General features: G+C 39.4%; 1 non-coding gene across 1 annotated transcript; it reads left to right on the top strand.

The window, feature by feature from the left end:
* Window positions 1-1,464: 1,464 nt before the first annotated feature.
* TRNAW-CCA (transfer RNA tryptophan (anticodon CCA)) lies at window positions 1,465-1,536 on the top strand. Its single transcript has one exon. It is a non-coding gene; the product is annotated as a tRNA-Trp (tRNA).
* The last annotated feature ends 13,253 nt before the right edge of the window (window positions 1,537-14,789 follow it).

The raw sequence follows: 14,789 nt of genomic DNA, 5'->3' as shown, positions 1-14,789 counted from the left end.
GTGTGGTGTGTGTGTGTGTGTGTGTGTGTGTGTGTGTGTGTGTGTGGTGTGTGTGTGTGTGTGTGTGTGTGTGAGACAGAAAATAATTCCTCACTTGTTTTTCACCCATGCAGTAGCTTGCCTCTCAAGAAGTTAAACATCTGTCTCACTCACAAACTCCTACACTCTCAGGGTTGGGAGGGATCATAAAAGTCACCTAGTTGAACCACCTTTCTGATGTTTGACTCACTTCTTACAATGTCGTGGCTAAGAGACAAAATAGCCTATTTGTGAGTATTCCTAATGACAGGAAGCTCACTGCTTCCTAAGGCAGCCAGTACCCTTCATCCCATCTTGTTAAAGCCCATAGTCAAAGATAGCACTGATCCTAAAAAATAACTTTTCTAACGAATCTGAAAAAGAATAGATATATGTATATGTTTAACTGAAAAAAAAAACTTTTCTAAAAGGCAATTTAGTAATATAGATTAATATTAAAAATGTGCACACTGACTCAGAAATCTCACTTGTGGGAATTTATCCAAGAGATTTTTGTTCGGCAGATAATCTTCTAATTATGAATGGAAGTGATGGGTACATAAGCTGAAGAAATGAATATCACTTGGGTTCTTGAAAGACAACAAGATACATTTTCATTTGCACTCAACAAGTGTCTTATCCCTTGTCCTTGCTAGAGTTAATCCCTTCACCAGTACCTTGGATCTCATCCTTCCTAGCACCATGAGATCCTTTTTCTTTCAATACTAGGTACTCACCCTGCCCCAATCTCACTCTGGACATTCTATTTCTGTACACTGTTGTTCAAAGGTGTTGCTAGCCCTCTCCAGCCTTGACCCACCCCACTCACTTGTAACCCTGAAGAGCATGGATGAAAGCCAAGGGCAAGCTGCAACAGGAGAAAGAATACACTTGTCATGAGCTCAAGTCATCGACCCAATCTCACAGAGTAAGTATCCAGGTTTTACCATGTACTAGCCTTGCTTTGGTCTCTCCATCTATAAAAAGCTCCACATGCAGGAACTCACAGCTCGAGCAAAGGAAACAGGGAATGTTTGTTGAAACCAATTAGTGGCAGTTGTTTAATAGCACATCTGCCTAAGGCAGCATGAACAGCTGAGGCAAACAAAACTTGACCAACATTTTTTAATGAAGATCTAGAAAATACTATGTTCATAAGATGCTTTGCAAAGCTCTAACATATCCATGAGGATCAATATGCAATATGTGTATCCAAGACTATGTATATGTTCAGAGCTGTGCGCTGCCCACAAAAGACTTGACAAAGCCTAAACTCTTACTCTTGCTAACCTTGAGGCTCTGTGCAAGCAGCAAGTAAAGGCTAAGGCGGAGTTGTAAACTGCCTGAACGTTGTAAGGCACGCCCAGCACACATGGGGCGCTCAGTAAAGTCTGAGAAACTTACTAGTACCAGGCATTTAAGGCATCTCTACAGAGTCATCGGGCTTCCCTGGTGGCTCAGAGGTTAAAGCGTCTGCCTCCAATGCGGGAGACCCGGGTTCGATCCCTGGGTTGGGAAGATCCCCTGGAGAAGGAAATGGCAATCCACTCCAGTATTCTTGCCTGGAAAATCCCATGGACTGAGGAGCCTCGTAGGCTACAGTCCATGGGGTCGCAAAGAGCCGGACACGACTGAGCGACTTCACATTCACGTAGAGACATCAGTTGACCACTAATTTAATCAAGCAGAGACTTCAGTAGCCACAGTGAAAAAAGAATACAGACTTACGGAATTAATTCAGGAAACCTACTTAAACAAAGGTAACAAAAACGAACACCAAGAACAGAAAACACTGGAGTGGGTGTTACTATGATTTCCAGAGTTGCCACATTATTTTAAATATCCAAGTTTCAACAAAATCTTATAAGATATGTAAAGAAATAGGAAAGTATGCCCCATATGCAGGAACTTACATTCAAATGAAACAATTAAAGAGCGCTGGCAAAGGTAACTGCATATGTAAATATGAAAAACAATATTAAGATACTTTTTGCTTGTAACTATTTTTCTACTATGTGATTTAAAAAACAACTGCATAAAGCAGTAATAATAAATCTACGTTGATAGCATGTAATATATAAAAATACAATTCATATTGTATTTGACAATACTGACAATATTAAGTACCATGCTAAACCACCCCTTGTATGACAATATTAACACAAAGAAGGATGGAGGGAACAGACTCTATACAGCTGCAAAGATTTTGTATACCATTGAAATAAAATAGGTATTTACTAATCCAGTGTAGACTGTTAATAGATGTTAATCTCCAAGGCAACCAAAATAAAATTTTTAATTATAATAAACAAGGGAATTAAAATGGTACACTAGAAAATATGCATTTAACATAAAATAAGTCAATAAAAGAATAAATTAACAAAAATGCATAATAAAGAAAGAAATAGCAAATTGGCAGACATAACCCTAACTTATCAATAATTACATTAAATGTACATGGATTAAACACTTTAGCCAAAAAGCAGAAACTGGCAAAATTGTTTTTTAATGATCAGGCTATATGATACCTATAAGAGACACAATTTAGATCTAAGGACACACACAAATTGAAATATGTGAAGCAAAAACTGATGTTGAGATAAGAAATAGATGATTCAGCAATATTGATTTGAGACTTTAACAGCCCACATTTAACAACAGATAGAAAAACTATACAAAAGATAATCAAGGAAATAAAAGACTTGGAAAATACTATATATTTATCACTGAAATGTCCATACAGAAAAGAATAAAGATCTCAAGTCAATAACCTACGCATCCCCCTTAAAAGACTAGAAAAAGAAGCGTAAAACCAATCTGCATCATCCAGAACAATTCACACAGTCATTCTTTGTGAAATGGGACCCTGTAGCTAAGGAAGATAACTATGCCAGATTTTCCAAATAGAAGGGTTATCTTTGACCTAGAAAATATTGATATTTATTTCCTGGATGAGAATTCACAGGAATCCCCTAATCAAGCAGATTGAGACCAGCTATAAAACCCTGACTATCACCTGTAGGGTTAGGGAATTAGCGAAATCGAGGGTTCGGAGAAAGAAGGAGACCGGCACTTTCCACGAACAGATCACCTTTAATGAGGCGAGAAGGGGCAGCAGTCAAATTAGTGAGCTGCTGCACTAACCCAAGAAAAGAGTAAGTACACATAGGCATATATGTGGAAATCTACTCTCTTAAGGGGGCCTGTTCTTCTCCAAGGTTGTTCGGATTAGTTATCTCTTAAACGGCTAGAGCAAGGAATTCTGGAGATCGGCCAGAGGCTGGGACCAGCTGGGAGCTGGTGTAATCAACCTTAATGTCCATTTTTTTCTTCAGGTGAGAGAATTCTTCGTTTTGCATAGAATGGTGGGGAGGACCCAAGGGGAGTTTTAACTCCAGGCTATTTTGAGCCATGTAACTTTCCTTCATCAGCCACCCCAGGAATGCAGACATTGTCACCTTGCCCATCACATTAGAGGCCCTGGAGTGGGAAGGCCTAGGTTATCCAAGAGGTCCGGATGTTACTGGGGTTCCTAGGGCTCACCAAGAATGATCATCTTCTACTTCTCAACCACAGCTGACCCAATAACCAGTCTCCTTGGGAAAGGGAAGAAATTTATCTATTCTTGGCCAGGTTGCATCTTTTCAGCAGTTGAAATTGTCCACTCTCATTCTCTGATCAACTTGTCTAACCAATGCAATCAACTACTCAACCCAAACCTCCTACTAAACCAAGTTTCCTAGTGGGTAATTGCTGAAGTGAGAAGGAACAGGTCATAGGCTAAAATCCCTAGAGAACTGACTTCATAAAGCCACTGATAAAGCCATTGCTTCATATAGAACTACAACTGCCCTTTCAAAAATCTAATAAATGTGCCTTAGTACTCACATTTCAGAGCATACTGTGGCTGGAATATATGCTTTTGAAATCTGTGGTGAAAGGATTGCTGGAGATGATACACTCACTCCATTGTTCCCCTCCCAAGACTGAGCCATTCATGAAAAAAGGAGAGGGTAACGGACATAGGTCTTTCTAGAGAATACTGCACAGCTCCTCAGAAACTCTGCTCTTGGGACCCTCTCAGAAAGCCCTGAAGGAAAAAATCACAATTGGGAGTGAGGTCATGAGCTCATGGCATTACCTGTGCTATTATTACATATTATTGCTTGCAAGTGTGCTGCTGCTGCAGCAAAAAGAAACAGCTTGTTCTCTGAGATGTTGTGATGTCTTTGAGATGACCCAAGTCATCAAACACCCACAGTCCTCGGGGAGTGCAGGTAAGAGTTTGTGGTTGCTGGCTGCTGTTTATTTGAGGTGGAGGGGAGCACAGAGAGGGCAGGTAATACGTTTTGAAAAGTTTGGGGCTGGAGGAAAAAAACCAACTCCTCCATCTCTGGGTGCAACACTTTCCCCTTTTATTCTGGAAGATTTTCAGCAACAAACCAATCCTTAGCAATTCTGACTAAATTTCTTATCATTAAAATAGCATGTGAATGAAACAAAAGCAGCACGCATATTCTCATCACATGTACTTTTTTTAGTTCCAAGAGCAACAAAATGCATCTGCGTGTTTTCCCATAGAAAATACCTGGAAATGGTGGGAAAATTTGGGTGATTTCTTAAAATTCTCCAGATAAGGGTTTTCATACACGGGTATGACTGACTGGATGTGTATCATCTTTGTCATCTGGCTGCAAGTGTATCTACTCAGGTCTTAGACTTAAAAACCTGTCAAATTGCCTTGGATTCAAAACTGAGGTCTCGATTTGTATTTACAATATGCACTACTTGTACCTAAGTACTTGTCCTGATCAGGTCATGCATGGAAATGCAGCTAGTCGTGGGTGGCTTGCCTACCACTGATGGGTGTGTTTGGAATCAGTCACTCTTACCATATGGCAATCTTCCATGACATCTTTCTTACTCCACTGGAAAATAATCTGGGAGGGGCAGGGGGAGAAGGAAAACTATGGATAAAGTTGCCTTTCATAAAGAAAGGCCAGACCAAGAGCCAGCACTTCTTAAACCTATTGCTTGATTCAAATGAAGCACAGAAATACGAAAGAAATTTTAGAAACTTCTAACACAAATTTCAAATAGAAGACTGAATTTTTATGGTTGAAAGGTGTGTAGTAGGCACATTTACCCAAATCCTTTTTTCCTCAAAGGGAAAAATTCCATATGTTTACATTTTATATTTATTACAAAGAGAACATTTGAAATTACACATAGATCTTATTTTAAGGAAAACAGGTTATGAAAAAGAAATTTCCAAACAAGACAAATTTGATGGATACAACTGCACTTAACAAAACAGATTTTCATATTTTGAATTTACCACGGGATTTCTTCTGCTGAGAAAAATAAATATAAGGCTTGATCTAACACAAATGGGATTTGTGAAGCACAGTGAAGAGCATGGCAGGGAATAGATAATGGTGCCTGACTGCTTGAGTTCAAGTCCTACCCTTGGTTATTCCTCAGTTTCCTCAATTAAAATAGAGTTTATGGTAACAATGCCTAACTCTTAGAACTGTTGGAAGGATTAAATAAGCAAATAATTGTAAAGCTCTTAAACAGTACCCGATACACAGGAAGTTCCATATAAGGGCTTGCGAAGTGAAGTTCAATTAACACATTATTTCAGAAATTAGGAGAAACTTGTAAATTACATGATTGCGTGTTAAGATGTCAACGTGGGAATATATTTTTTATATTCTTAAACCTGCCCCCATATTTCAGTTTTTCTAAAGGTATATCACTGGCAGTAATAAGTCTTGGGCAAATATTCCTTCTGTACTCCAAGTGATTTCTACTATAATCATAAGCAACGACAGGTAACACTCCTACAAATATTTATATTTAAGGATTGCAGCATGTTTTCCCATGGCTCCCTACACAATGGTGCTTGCTTTAATGACAACACAGAGTTGGATTCGTTTATTTTGTTTGCAAGCCCTACTTCCTTGTCTCTCCAACCACTTCCTCAACCTTTCCCATCATTACTTGAAAAATAAAGATGGAAGGGAGGGGCAGAGAAAGAAAAGAAGGGAAACCAAACAAATAGTTTCCAATAAATTGGTATTAGCACTGGATTAAATATCACCATGACCAGAAACATAAAATTTAAGCAAATACATTTTATTTATCTAAATAACATATCTCCGGAACTCATTTTTTTTTTTTTTTTTCAGGCGAGGCTTTACTGGGTCCCCTGCTACATCCTGTGTGTGTGGTGGGGCGAGCTGGAGAACAAATAACAGTTTCCCTAGCTTGCTCGCTCCCTGGGGAGTCTGGGGCACGGGGGCGCGCGGGAAGTGCTTGTTCCTTATATAGGGTGAAGGTAGGGGGGTTAAAAGGATGGGCCAGAGGGTTGGCTTAGGTGTTGCCCACCCCTTCGGTGAGTTGCATGCCTGGGCACAAGCAGTACCCGGCCTTTGCTCCAGGCTCTTCAAAACTGGGGTTTTGGTCTCTTTGCATCTTTTGCCCAGAATGTGCTCTAACTGCTGCAAGCATGCAGTTATTTTTAGTCTCATATAGTTTCTTTGTATTTTGTTGCTGGAGGAGAGCTGGGTCCACCTGAAATTCATATTCTAAGGAGACACCAAAGGAATCCAATTCTCAGTCTGACCCTGGGACACCCTTCAGGACTTGGGTGGAGCATGGGGCAAGTGTGAAGCATTTGCTTGAGGGGTACAACTTGTCTTTTCTCCTTGTAAGAAGACTTTGTGGTCCTGTTCGGATTTTCTTTTTCTTGGGGAGACAGACCAAAAAAAATGCCTTTCTGTCTTTATGTATTCATTCATGAGAGGGTTAAGACTTGTCCTACAAAAATCTGACCTGTTTCCAAAGTGAACAAGTGACCAAAATTTAGGAACTTATCTTGAAAAACAAATTAGAAATTTAGTTTCTATACTATACTCAGCATGTAGAAATTATAATATAAAAATTCCCTTTCTAAACATAGGGTTGCTGGAATTGGACAGGGAAGGTTTCATTTGTGTACTCATCTAAATAACGGCTTTCATGTCCAACTTCTATTTATCTTCATCTAGACTTTTCTCATCCCTTTGGGCTTAACAAACTCATTCTTGTTACCTCTCACATAATCATTTTGCATTTTGGTCCTGTTGTTGTTTGACTGCTTTTTTTAACCATATTTCCAAGCCAATGTTTTATTTTCTACATAAGCCAAGGAAAGAAAGGAGAAAAATAAATTAGTACAAAGAGGAACATGGGAAGCCAAGGAAGTTTTAGGGACGCTGGACTTCCACAGAAAAATAGAAAGACTATGTAATTTCTGCTTTATAAAATCTATATTTTTGCATTACTGTATTAGTTTCCTAGGGCTCTTGTACCAAAGAACTACAAACTAGAATTCTTAAAATAACAGAAATTTATTCTATCATAGTTTTGGAGGCTAGAGATCCAAAATCAAGTTGTCAGCAGGGCCATTCACCCTCTAAAACTCTGGGTAGAATCGTTCCTTGCCTCTTCCAGCTTCTGGTGGGGGCCACCAACCCTTGGCTTCCCTTGCCTCGAGCTCCACCACTCCGAGTTCCACCTCTCTGATCACACGGCCTTCTCCCTGTGTGTCTGCCTCCACATCCTCTTTCTTCTTTTTTTACTTTTTTTTTTTAATTGGAGGATAATTGCTTTATGATGTTGTGCTGGTTTCTGCTGTACAACAATGTGAATTAACTCTCACATATACATATACCCCCTCCCTCCTAAGCCTCCCCCTGGCCCAGGTCATCACACACCACTGAGCGGAGCTCCCTGTGCTGTGTAGCAGCTTTCTGATTGCTGCTGCTGCTGCTAAGTCACTTCAGTCGTGTCCGACTCTGTGTGACCCCATAGACAGCAGCCCACAAGGCTCCCCCGTCCCTGGGATTCTCCAGGCAAGAACACTGGAGTGGGTTGCCATTTCCTTCTCCAATGCATGAAAGTGAAAAGTGAAAGTGAAGTCGCTCAGTTGCGTCCGACTCCCAGCGACCCCATGGACTGCAGCCCACCAGGCTCCTCCGTCCATGGGATTCTCCAGGCAAGAGTACTGGAGTGGGGTGTCATTGCCTTCTCTGGCTTTCTGATTAGCGGTCTATTTTACACACAGTCGTGGTATATGTCAATGCTACTCTCTCAATTCGTCCCACTCTCTCCTTCACCAGCTTAATTCACAACTCCTCCAATCTGTGCCTCTCTTCCTGCTCTGTAGATGGGTGCATCGGTGCCATTTTTCTAGATTCCATTTATATGTGTTAATATACGATATTTGTTTTTCTCTTTTTGACTTACTTCACTCTGTATAACAGGCTTTAAGTTCCAACCTACTTCACTATGACCTCATCTTAATTATCTCTACAATGACTCTATTTCCAAATAAATCATATTCTGAGGTCCTGGAAGTTAGGACTTCAATATATCCTTTGGGAAGGGGGGAAGGACACAATTCAACCCATCATGATTACTAATAGTGATAGTAACCACATCTGCATATGATCTACATACCGATCTCACTTAACCTAATAACTATCATTCTCCCTTATTTGAAGAGTGAGAATCTTTCATTACAAGTCCCTTGCCCCAGCTTACAGAGCTGATAAAGGTGGAGTCAAGATTTAAATAAAAACTCTAGAGACTGACCCTTTACTATCAAATTTTATCAAAGGATGTGGTTTATACCATCAATAAGCCTTCCATATTAGCTGGGATTAACTGTTCATAGGCTTAACTGTAAGAATGATACATTAGATGGGAACATAGGGTGATCTTTAAATACCAATATCTGTTTTGTTGGAGAACAGTCAACACCCTTTAGTCCTCAGACTCTAGGGTTTGAGATACCACAGTTTGAAACAGCTCTTGTGCCCGTGATATAACCTGAAACAAAAGATTTTGAAGATGCCAGATTACTTGAATAGTGCATATGTACCCTTGAGCTTTAAAATGTTCACCTACACTTTTTACAAGCCAAGAAAAAAAAAGTTGCTAAAATTTAAAATACTACACTGAATAGCTAATGAGAACCTCCTATATAGCACAGGAGGAGAAAGGTACAATCTGTTTGCAGGATGTATATTAAGTTAAATTAAAAATGCATCCCAATATATAGCGGGTGCCCACAAACACTGTTTGATTCCACTTACACGAGGTACCTGTGTGTGTGTTAGTCACTCAGTCGTGTCCAACTCTGCGACCCCACGGACTATAGCTCTCCGGACTACTCTGTCCGAGGGATTCTCCAGGCAAGAATACTGGAGAGAGTTGCCATGCCCTTCTCCAGGGGATCTTCCCCACCCAGGAATCAAACCCCAGTCTCCTGCATCGCAGGCAGATTCTTTACCATGTAAGCCACCAGGGAAGCCCATTATGCACTAGGCATGGATCCAAAGACTGAGTGTACAGCAATGACGTTATATATTATATTTAAACTTATACGTGAGTTGTATTTGACCCCACTTTCCCTTTTTCTCCATCTTAGCTTCTAGTCAGGAAGTGAGGACAAGTATTGAACAAATAACCAGTTATTGGGAAGAACAGGATACTTTGGTCACTTAGAGCAGAAGACTAACTTAATTTTATAAAATTTTTATTGGAGTATAGTTGCTTTTCAATGTTGTATTAGTTTCTGCGGTACACCAAAGTGAATCCAATATATGTATACATATACCCTCTCTTTCTTTGAATTTCCTTTCCATTTAGGTCACCACAAAGCATTGATTAGGGTTCCCTGTAAATTCTCATTTATAAGAAACACTGACTTAATCCTGAGATTGGAAGAGATCTCCTTTCAGGAGTGACCTCCAGGTGGTAACTGAGAATGAATTTTCTGTTTTAGAATTTTCTGGATAGAAAGGAAAGAAACAACTCTTGAAACAAAGCAGAGTGAAAGAGATGATTAAAGGTTTTTTTAAAGAAGGGTCTGATCCCAAAGGCAAGGGGAAACCAGGCACTAAGCCAGGACCCTGTGTAACACATTCTGTTTGTGCTATTAGATTTAATCCCGATGACCACAAGGAAAATATTATTACCACATTTTCTTAAATGAAGATTAAGGTTTTTTAGGTGGAATTAGCAAATGCTCAAAGCATCATAAGCTAAAATTCTGGCTCCATATTTTCTAAATAACTTAATCACAAAAATCCTTTTTTAAAAGACATCTAGAAATGTTCCATTAGAATGTGATAACAGCTTTTCATTTCAGAAAGAGTTTATAATTGTTTTAATGAGAAAGAGAAGAAAACTGAGGTCCCTGGTAGAATAGAAATTCTCTTTCTATAATTTCAAAATATTCCAAGTCGACATGAAAAGAGTAGGGCAATCTGTGCTTGAAGTTCTTCATAGATTTTGAATGATCATTGTAACAGACTGCTGGAAATTCTTTTTTCGTGTGTCTGATGCATTCAACAGGAGATACAGCTGAATCGGTCAGAGGCACAATCTTCAGAACTTTTACATGACACTGAGCCCCGCCGTAAAGGCTGCTTCAGTGCAAACAGAAACAAGGAAGTGCTCCTTGCTCTCCAGTAGGATTTACTTCCAAAGCACTTTCCCACATCTGTTACCACCACTTAGTCACCTCTAAAACCTTTTCAGTCATCTCACCGTTTCAGGAAACCGTTAGTGCCATCCTATGGATGAGAGACCAGAGACACAAGGCTGCACAGGACAGTGAGCACCTACAGTTGAGCACAGGGAACTCTACTGTGTGGTGGCCTAAACGCGAAGGAAATCCCAAAAAGAGGGGACATATGTATATATACAGCTGATTCACTTTGCTGTCCAGTAGAAATTAACACAGGAGAAGGCAATGGCACCCCACTCCAGTACTCTTGCCTGGAAAATCCCATAGATGGAGGAGCCTGGTGGGCTGCAGTCCATGGGGTTGCGAAGAGTTGGACACGACTGAGCGACTTCACTTTCACTTTTCACTTTCCTGAATTGGAGAAGGAAATAGCAACCCACTCCAGTGTTCTTGCCTGGAGAATCCCAGGGACGGGGGAGCCTGGTGGGCTGCCATCTCTGGGGTCGCACAGAGTTGGACACGACTGAAGCGACTTAGCAGCAGCAGCAGCAGCAGAAATTAACACAGCATTGTAAAGTAACTAAACTCCAATAAAAATTTTTTAAAAACCAACTTTACTTCAGGAAAAAATAAAAAAATAAAAATACTGTACAGGATTTTCCCAAGATCAAGAAGCTATAATGGATTTAACAGAGATACAGATCTCAGAACCCTGACCTCTGACCTTTCCACTGGGGTTTCTCAGTCTCAACATTACTGAAATACCAGGCTGATGAATGTTTATCCTGGGTATTACAGAATGTTCAGCAGCATCCCTGATTTCTACCCACTAAACACGCCAGTAGCAACCCCTTGTGCTGTGCTGTTCTGTGGCTTACTCGCTCAATCATGTCCGACTCTGTGCGACCCCATGGGCCCCACCAGGCTCCTCTGTCCATAGGATTCTCCAGGCAAGAATACTGGAGTGGGTTGCCATGCCCTCCTCCCAGGGATCTTCCCAACCCAGGGATCGAACACAGGAAAACTGGAGTGGGTAGCCTATCCCTTGTCCGGGGCATCTTACCGACCCAGGAATTAAACCAGGGCCTCCTGCACTGCAGGTGGATTCTTTACCAGCTTTGCTACCAGGGAAGCCCAGCAACCCCCTACCTCCAACCAAAAATATCTTCAGACGTAGAAAGATGTCCCTCAGAGGACAAAAACCACACCTTAGTTCAGAATCTACACTCGATGAGTCTGCCTGCACTGAATGCTTCCAAGAATGTATATTATATCCTGACTTATGGTGAGACAAGTATTTTTTTATGGTCTCCTTATTTGTATTATAGATACATATTTTTATCAGGCAACTTTTCTTTCTGCATAAAAATTAATATTGCAAAATTAATATATGTCTTTGAAGAAAATTTGGAAAAGGAAATTCATAAACACTCCTTAGAGATAGCCATAGTTAAAGCTTGATGCATTTCTTAGGAGTTAATGCATATTAATTTGTATATTTTTAATAAAATTAGCAGTATTTAATTACAAAACTTTATAATTAGTATTTTCTAATCTTTTAAATATTTTCAAATAACTTTAAAGACTATCTAGCATTCCATTAGATAAATATATTGCATATTAAATATATCACATCTTACTTTAAAATTCTCCAAGTTCCTTTATTATAAATAACTGTTGTGAACACATTTGTATTGAAATCTTCAAGAATATCTCTCTGATTATTTCTTTAATGTAAATTCTCAAAGTTGAGTTACCAAATAAAAGGGAATAGCTGGTTTATTGTCATATTATCAAATTAAATTACACTTCCAACAGACAGAAAAAAAAGTTCTCCTTGCCCCAAACTTCTGCCAACATTCAGTTATTTGTTCTCATTTTCAGCAACATTAACATTGGACATTTTTAATTACATTATTATTTAATTTGTCTATTTTGAATTTTGAGAGCAAAGATTTTTTTAATTCCTTTTTTCCTCATTTTGTAAAGTGCCTGTAGTACATGTTCTTTGTCATTTTCTTCTATTGAATTATTAGTCTTTTTCCTTCAAGATTTGCAAAGACTCTTCAGAATTAAAAAACTGCAGTTGTTTATCAACGATAATGTAATTCTTTTCTTCAAATTTCATTTCTTTTAATTGTTGATGATGTCTTTTGATTTTAATTCAGGACATGTATATTTTTTTAAATTCCATTTTGAGTTGCATTACACCTGAAAATTGATTGTGAGGGAACTGGCAATGGTATAATAATGAGCTTTCCCATCTATAAGTACTTGTTCTTTTCTTTTTTTTTTTAACTATCCTTCGGTAAAGCTGTCTTCTTCATAAAGGATTGTGTGTGTTAGTTGCTCAGTCGTGTCCAACTCTTTGAAACCCCATGGACCCATCAGACTCCTCTGTCCATGGACTTTTCCGGGCAAGAATACTGGAGTGGGTTGCCATTACCTTCTCCAGGGGATCTTCCCAGTGCAGAGATCGAACATAGGTCTCCTGAATTGCAAGGAAATTCTTTACTATCTGAGCCACCAGGGAATCCCAATTCCTAGCTTTATAATATTTTTAAGAATAGGATTTATTTTTCATTCATCTTGGTAACTGTTTTTTGTTTGTTTGTTTTACTGTTCTCTCTCCTTTACAAGATTCTTTAATTCTAAAAAATACCAAGTCCTCTGCACATGGTGGATATTTTTTAAATGATAACTGATGTGCAGTTGTTCTTTAAATCTCAAGGCTTTTGAAATTACATTAGATGCTGATCTGTGGGTGGCATTTTAAGAAATTGTTCCAATTCACATTCTTTCCTTTTTGCATTATGCCACCCAGGTGGCTCAGCAGTAAAGAATCCACCTGCAATGCAAGAGACGTGGGTACAATCCCTGGTTGGGGAAGATCCCCTGGAGGAGGGCATGGCAACCTACTCCAGTATTCTTGCTTGGAAAATCCCCACTGACAGAGGAACCTGGCGAACTATAGTCCATAGAGTTGCAAAGAGTTGGAGGTGACTGAAGTGACTGAGCACACGTGCATCGGGCACTTAAATGACATTCTAATAAAAGCATAGTTAACAATAGGGCATATTGAAACATTAAGAAATCTTCTCTAACACAGTTTAACAAAACAGGAATCAGATAACAGTTTAAACGTATATACTAGTCTAGAAATTAAACTTTATCATCTCCTTATTGTGTTTATTTAGATACTGATGGAAAACACTGCAATATTAATTTATATAATGATACAGATTTTTATGTCAAATTCAAATGAAGTTGTCAAAATAACAGTATTTACTCCTTCTTAGGGGAAGAGAATGAAAAAAAGCAAAAGTTTTTGAGGAACTTTATTACTTGTTATTTTCCCAAGTAGAGATCTTTTGATTAGTAAATCTAAATCTTTTCTAATTAGCACATTTGACACTGTAAAAGAGTGTGACCTAAAGGAATTTTTAAAACTTGAAAGCAGTTAGCCAGGCTAAGTGTTCTTTTGCGATCTTTATACTTTGAAAATGCTTACTGTTGGACTCCTTTTCTTTTTCATATATAGTGCAAAGATAAGGTAGCTTCCACTCATGACCACGGTACACTTTTCATGGTATTTATTGCCTCCATGAGCAGGGACCTCCAAACAGATGGACACAGCTGAGGCAGCTTAGCACAGAGTAACTAGAATGTAAAGACAGGAGACCAATGGGCCCAGTGAGTGGTTCAGAAGGTCTGCCTTTCCCTAAAAGTCCTTGGTCAAGGGCACAGGGTGAAACTACGTAAGGCCCACCAGAGAGCAGCTACTGCAGGGCTAAGAGAAAAACAGACACACTTGAAGTTGAGTAATGCTGAGGAAGCTGAATTTCCTTTCCCATCAGAGTCAAGAGATATGTTTAACATTACACAATGACCCAGTTCGATCCCTGGGTGGGGAATGACTATTCACTCCAGTACTTTTGCCTGGAGAATCCCATGTAGAGCCTGGTGAGCTACAGTCCATGGACTCACAAAGAGTTGGACACGATTGAGCAACTAAACACACACATACACCCAGAGGATTCTTTGGTATACATTTGAAACATCAGCAAATGAGTAAAAACCATGCCTTAGAGTAAGTCCCACTTCAATCTTCCCACCACAAGATAACAGAAAATCCTGGCAGGAGCCGCAGAAGAGAGAGTCCCATCAGTTCAAAAAGGCTTAGGAAATGTCTTGGACTTCTCACAGATCAAGCCTGACAAAGTATAAAACCAAGTTGATCAGCCAA

This window comes from Bos mutus, chromosome 24 (genome assembly GCF_027580195.1).
Source record: "Bos mutus isolate GX-2022 chromosome 24, NWIPB_WYAK_1.1, whole genome shotgun sequence".
Classification (NCBI taxonomy): Eukaryota; Metazoa; Chordata; class Mammalia; order Artiodactyla; family Bovidae; genus Bos; species Bos mutus.
The sequence above is the reverse complement of the archived record's forward strand: the minus strand, read 5'-3'. Positions and strand labels throughout refer to the sequence as shown.